The 7561-nt window shown below is 32.6% G+C and overlaps 1 protein-coding gene across 6 annotated transcripts in view; it reads left to right on the plus strand.

Annotated features, from left to right (window-relative positions):
- Window positions 1-7561, plus strand: part of LOC108361646 (bicaudal D-related protein homolog) — a 33317-nt gene that overhangs the window by 16600 nt on the left and 9156 nt on the right. The gene's annotated exons all lie outside the window — the stretch shown is intronic.

The following is a 7561-nucleotide window of genomic DNA, read 5'->3' on the forward strand; positions in this document are numbered from 1 at the left end:
TTGAGATTGAGATTGAGATTGAGATTGAGATTGAGATTGAGATTGAGATTGAGATTGAGATTGAGATTGAGATTGAGATTGAGATTGAGATTGAGATTGAGATTGAGATTGAGATTGGGATTGAGAGTGAGATTGAGATTAAATTTAATATTAAATTCAAAACCTAGATTACGATTATGACAAAGAACACGCTTAATAATAATTTACGATTACAATTATAACTAAGATCATGATTAAGATTAGGAATAAGGTTAAGATTAAGATTACGATTAAAAGTAAGAATAAGATTACGATTACGATTAAGATTCAGATTAAGGTTATGCTCAAAATTAAGATTATGATTAACATTAATATTAAGTTTAATACTAAAATTGAGATTTAGATTAAGATTAAGTAATTTGTTCATTATTTTTTATGCAGAAAAATATTCGTTTTAGTATGGTGAGTTGTACGGGTAATAGGAAGAAGTTTCACTTCAGTGAATTCCACACCAATTCTTTTTTATTAGCTTTATATGGCTTCATGTATGTCTGATTAACTATCCTGACAGACAGTACCCTCGAAATAAATTTCTGCGAAAAAGTGCTGGAGTCTAGGCGGGTATTGCAGGCTACTTCAAGCCTGATTTATATCAGCGTCTGCTAGAAAACTCCAACGACATATGAAGTTGCGATTTTCCTCTAACCCAGGTGGGTCGAAAAAGTCCAAAATATTTGCTAAGGGTCACAAATTTGCATCTATTGATATTGATAAAAGACCCAATATACATACATAACTGTAATCCATGTGGAGAAACTCAATATTACTTTAAAATATAGTCGTAAATATGTGAAGGATTCTAAAGAAGAATCAAAACTTTACTTTGCACAAAATTGCAACGCTTTGGCGAAATTAAGGTTTAAAAACTTTACCTCATGTATGACAATCATACATACGAAAACCCTCAGGGTTGATAACTACAATAGTTATGCCCTCGATCTTTTCAGTTAGCAGTAATTCATTTTTTGGCGAGTCCACTACACGATCCGGGCTATGCCGATGACTTGCGCGTGAAATTGATGGCTAGTACCGAGTAAGATCACTTTAAGCCGGATCTAACCACGCAAAATAGCTCCGCCTTTAATCGCTCATAAATTTCTTAGAAAAAATGTCTATTAATTTTTCCACCAGCCTAAACAACGCACCTAAAATTGCCCTCACTAATGCATGAAAACCACCAGTGGTCAAACGACCGCTTCATCAACTTAACAAATGCGAGTAGGTGTTGCTTTTAGAAGCTGGCAAATTACAGTAATTTACAATGAATTAAATTATAATTGCTCGCAATTTCTAAACCACGCTCGACAGTCGGTGTACAAGACAGACAACTGCAACAGCATAAACTTCAGGGGCTACTTTGACTGCTGCTGCGTTTTTTATTGCACTTGCAGACTCCAATCACGAATTAAAAAAAAATAACTAACAACACACAATTAGGGGATTCACAAGACGTGTTAACCGTCGTAAAATCTTAAGCTTGTTTATTGTAAAATAGCGGTTAAAATGGTTGGGGGGTTGGCTAATTATATATTCTTTATCAGTTTAAAAGAATTTCGGTTTAGTTAGAAATCCCCTAAAACCATTTTAATTAAAAAAGATGTTAACCTTAAGATTTTACGACGGTTAACACGTCTTGTGAATCCCCTAAATATGTTTTTATAAATATATATGTATATATGTAAGTGTTGCCGCTAAAGAATCACATTGATGATTTGCTAGCTCACAAAAGTGTTAGTGGTCTACAATTATCTTCAAAGCGTTCAAATTCAATTGATTGCTTGCGGTTAAGTAAACTTGAAGCGAACAACTTTACAAGCGGCAATTTTCTTGGTACGAGTATTATCTTATTTCTGTTTGTTCATTCAAAATTATTGCTTACGAAAAGCAACTCGTAGATCTTTTGTGTTACATATATGTATTTAGCAACACAAATGTAACAGAATGGTATGACCTCAGTCAGATTAGTCAGCTGATTTGTGCTTGACTTAGTTATTCATCAACAGAGGCATGTCTTCACTTTTGGGTAATTGTATAGAAACTATTGAATACGCGTTAGTTTGTACGAGTATGAATGTATAGTTACTTGCAGTCATTTTGTACCAAATTATCTTTTGTGTATCATTAATCAACGATTTCTATAAACTTCGAAGAGGAGCTGAAAGTGATTTTAGTAAAATTATAGAGAAGATAAAAAGTGAAAATGGTTTAAGTCGTTTGCTGTTCACTCCACTTATTAGTTATTAGGCTGCATGACAGTGTGTTAATTGATACACCAAACACATTGAAACTCCAAAGCTTGATCTCTCAAAACTGCAACTCTACACATTTTTGCCGACCTTGTGAACACCACAAAAAAGGGATGTTAGTCTCAAAAATTTTTTAAAGTAAATTTTATTTAAACCATAAGCTAAAAAACCTAACCGCTAAAAAACGTAAGCGAAATTTTTTTTTTAACATTTTCTTTTTGAGGCAACTAGATGCTCTAGGAGCATTTCTGCATCAAACCAAAAAAATTTGAAAAAATTCAGCTTATTTTTTTCGTATGCCTACTGCTGATGGTCACAATGAATATATGTGCTCATTAGGGTGGTCCAAAAAAAAAGTAAAGTCGGAATTTTAATGCTCTTTTTTATATGTGAAACACTAGTTTTCTTGAATTCTTGAAAATAAATATTTTTCAATCGCAGAACTCTGTTTTTCAGAAGACTTCCAATAATAATACCTAATTGTTTAATTTATTTTTTGGGGCTTTTGGGGGCCAAAAAAAAATAGTTACTATTAAAAAATCGATAAATCACACCGAGAGCATTAAAACTCCGACGTTACTTTTTTTTGCAAAATGCAGAGAAAAAAGCAATTTTCAAGAAAATCTATTCTTTTTTTTCTTTAATCAAATGCCACATAATAAAAACTAGTGGAAAGTAACAATAGGGTCCCGCAGAACCAAAAAAGATTGCAGAAGTAAAGTTTAGATGTTATAAAAAAATTAAAAAAATACATAAATTAAAAAAATTATTCAGAATTTTTAGAAAATTTTATTGATGCAGATTTTATTGATAGAATTTGCATTGTTTTTTTTTTTGTTTGTGTGAGGCCTCGCGATGCTACCCTTCCTAGCATCCCTATTTTCATAGTTTCCTGGAATTCCTTGTACACAGACGCAACGAAATAGAAGTCGGTTATTTCTCGACTAGGTTTGAATGAGAAGATGTTTACCTCAATTATCGACGTCACAAAACAGTGGTCTGTTAGCCAAAATTTTAGGTTTCAGCAGAGATCCCGAAAAGGTATCGAAGGAAAAAGGAACTTGGGAGCGTATTAATTTGTTGAAGGCTATGCAGGATATGATGTATGGGCTACATTTAGTGTACGTTTACATTTCTTGATATACAGTAAAATAGTATAGGGATATGATTCACAACCACAGATACATATGTAGGTTCCTAGCTTAGGCTGAAAAAAGTATAATTTTTTTATTTAAATATTTTCTTTTCGGACAAAGATCGACTCGTGTATAGATCGGACTGCTTCAAGATATTTCTATTTATTAAACATATATTTTATTTTTACTACAGTCCAAAAAAAGCACTTACAGTGCCGGCCACTTGAATAGCGCCCCTTTTGAAGGGTTTTCTTTTGTTTGTTTAATATTTATTGATTTTTTATAAAAATAAAGAATATTCTATAAACCAAACTATGTAAATCCGGTTTTGAAAGTTATAAAAAAATTCAAATTATGTTGTACAGAAAATTAAAAAAAAATGTTTTATAAATGTTTTAGTTTCTAAAAAAAGCTCGTTGATTTTTTGNTTTGGACCACGTCAACCGATTTCGATAATTCTTTTTGCATCGGAAAGGTAGTGTCTCAGAGGTGGTCCCATACTAATCTGGTTAAGATCCCATCAGCGGATCATGAGATATATATATATATATTTTTTTATATGGGAGTTGAAGTCGGTTTTTTTTTTGCTAAAAATTACTAGTTTATATATGAATAACTATTTTTCTTGAATTCTTGAAAGTCAATGTTTTTCGATCGCAGAACTCTGGTTTTCTTCAGAAGACTTCCAATAATAATACCTATTTGTTTAATTTATGTTTTGGAGTTTTTGGGCCAAAAAAAATAGTTACTATTAAAAAATCGATAAATCACACCGAGAGCATTAAAACTCCGACGTTACTTTTTTTTGCAAAATGCAGAGAAAAAAGCAATTTTCAAGAAAATCTATTCTATTTTTTCTTTAATCAAATGCCACATAATAATAGCTAGTGGAAAGTAATAATAGGGTCCCGCAGAACCAAAAAAAGATTGCAGACGTAAAGTTTAGATGTTATAAAAAAATTATTCAGAATTTTTATAAAATTTTATTGATGCAGTGTTATAGCCCATTCATTTTTAGCACAATAAAGTGCAAGTTTGCTTAGAATTTGCGTTGATTTCTTTTTTTTTTTTTGTGATGCCGCCTACCCGACGCGACGCTACCCTTCCTAGCCATCTCATACACTATTTTCATAGTTTCCTGGAATTCCTTGCACACAGCCGCAACGAAATAGAAGTCGGTTATTTCCCGACTAGGTTTGAATGAGAAGATGTTTATCTCAATTATCGACGTCACAAAACAGTGGTCTGTTAGCCAAAGTCTTAGGTTTCAGCAGGGATCCCGAAAAATAATCGAAGGCAAAAGGAACCTGGGAGCGTATTAATTTGTTGAAGGCTATGCAGGATATGATGTATGGGCTGCATTTAGATTGGCCTTAAACATGTACTCCAATTCTTATAGTGTAGGTTTACATTTCTTGATATACAGTAAAATAGTATAGGGATATGATTCACAACCACAGATACATACATATGTAGGTTCCTAGCTTAGGCCGTAAAAAATAAAAAAAAAATTATTAATATCCAATAAACAATAGTAAAACTGTGATTCAAAAAGGGCGCTATTCAAGTGGTCGTCACAGAACATGCCTTGAGATGAGAATTTACTCAGTCCACCCTAAACGAAAGTCTTTCAATTCCACGTTGTTTAGAGATAGAATTTAATAAGGTACCTAGTAGCCATCCCAGTGGGGTCTATATACCTACTATATATTATATATCCAAATGAACTTTTTTGATCTGTCGACAAAATCTCTTCATTTTTTGTGGACAAAGAAGCCATCATTGTGGTCAAGTCTAACCAAGCGAGCCAGTGGTTTATTGCTTACTTTCAAAGTACGGTCGATTTCAAAGTGGATCCAAGTCCCCTTTTACTCGATATTTCCAATATAAAGAAGGCCGTTTATATATATAAAAATTTTTTTTTGGTAAGAACAGCCACTTCCGCTATCTATCACTGCTCTTAGAGCTGCATCGTTCGCACTTATTGGTCAGCTGCTTCGGTGTCCTGTATCTATGCTTGAGATCTTCAACCATGCTATAAAAAAAGCAACTGTCCAGTAATCTTACACAGTATCTTTCTCTCGAATACTCTTAATATCGCCTGAAGAGGCCATTCGTCCACACTTCTTCGTCTCACAATGATGCGAGATTAATAAAGCATAAAATAAAATTATAGACAATAAAGATTAAGCTTATGCAAATCTTTCACGTAAGATCCCACAAAACTTTCATTCCTTCTCTTCATTTCCGTTTATCTTTCTTTCGCTTTCACCAGCGAAGCACATTTTTGCATAATAACCCGCAGAATACTGCAGATTTATCATAGCTGTTTAATTAAAAGCATTCTGCTGAAACTCACACTGAACGCAGTAGCTGTTGGAAATGTTATGAAATTTGAAACTCAAATTGCAGATATAAATAGAAACCTGACTTAAAACTGATAAAATTACATTTGCATAACATTAAACAGGGTATATCAATTGATGTTTTCAGGTTTTAAAATACATTAGCTATTTGTTTAGATATTATTATTAATTATTTATTTTAGGTTGCTATTATTTTCTTAGCTTGTAATGAAATGTTTTAATATGCAATTCAGAATTGTTTACAAAAAATCTTTTCAAACATAGCGACATACTTTTAAATTATTTCACTCTGCATTCAGTTTAAAATACATATACATACATATCTATGTACATAAGTATATACATATGTACAAGTATATGTATAATTTTAATTTTTCAACATTTGCGTCAGTAGGTAAAATATACATACAAATATGCATGCATGTATGTAAATTCCTCGGCTTATACGCCTTTTTGCACTCATTTCCCCATCAGATTTAAGCCAAGACCCACCTACATACAAACACCTCGAATGTCAGTCATTCACTTGGCTTAGGTCATTGTTCATTACTCATTTGCTTTCTCTCTTCTTAATTTCTCATCAGCCTAATGGACATTACTCATGGCATGCTTTTTTTGCACTATATTTGTTTTTTTTTATGTCCCCTAGCTTTTGTGCCAAATACAAATGATATTCAAATGTTTTTCTAGCCGTGACAGGTGTCGGTTACTAGTATTTTGCAAAATATTAATAAAAGGCTGTTGTATTCAAATGTGAAATGCGTAGAACGCCTATAAAACGTGTAGCAGGAAAATCAAATATGTAGGTATATTAGGGCGGGTCAACTTGTATGGGCAAATTTTCCGAAGAAACCACGCGACCAAAATCAATTTGGAGCAATCCATTTCTGCACTTATTTTTTTCTTAAAACTTCCAGAGGAGGGCGCAACAGTGAAAATTTTCACACTTTTTTCGAAACATATTTCCGAAATTTGGCAAACTCCAAATCAGTTTTAGACCCATGGTTTCTTTGCGAAATTTGCTTAGAATTACACGTAGAATTCTCCTATGATATACGCACATAGAAAAAAAAGAACATTGACCCGCCCTAATATGCATACGTATACATATGTACATATTTTTGGGAGCGTTTTAAGGCTAGCGTCCAAATAACTCTGAGCCCTCTTGCGTGTTTTTTACCTTGAAAATGTGAAGTTTTGGTGTCATCGTATTTATTGCTTTTGGACATATTTCAACAGATAATGTTACAAATACATTAGTGTGGGCAAAAAAAAAAAAAAATCAACGCTTTTAGAATTTTCTAGCTGCCACCACAGAATTACAGAAAATTAAAAAAGGAAACGCGAACGCGTATGTTTTTTTTTAAATTGGTTAAATATACATATGTATACCTAGTAAATATTATTATTATTTTGGAAATAATTTCAAAAACCTTTCATTAGGGAGATCCATATTGTACTGTTTTTCTGACATTGGGGTGATCACGCTACATAATAAACACATGTTAGTCCAAAGCTTATGCATACACCTTCGCTTTAATTAATTTTAAATTTTCAAATAGCTGGCAACCCCATTTTTCAAATTTTACCACAAAACCTACAGAAATGATTGAACAAGAGCAAAAAAAAAATATAAAACCGTGGAGCTGTTCGTGCCTGTTGACATTACGTAAGCGACATTTTTTTAAATTTCTTTTTGGTGCAGACGTGCATCTAGATGCTCCGTGAGTATTTTTGCATCAAAAAGAAAATTTTGAAAAAAATATTATTTCGC

Source organism: Rhagoletis zephyria, unplaced genomic scaffold (assembly GCF_001687245.7).
Source record: "Rhagoletis zephyria isolate East Lansing unplaced genomic scaffold, Rhagoletis_zephyria_1.1 Rzeph_scaffold_00809, whole genome shotgun sequence".
Taxonomy (NCBI): Eukaryota; Metazoa; Arthropoda; class Insecta; order Diptera; family Tephritidae; genus Rhagoletis; species Rhagoletis zephyria.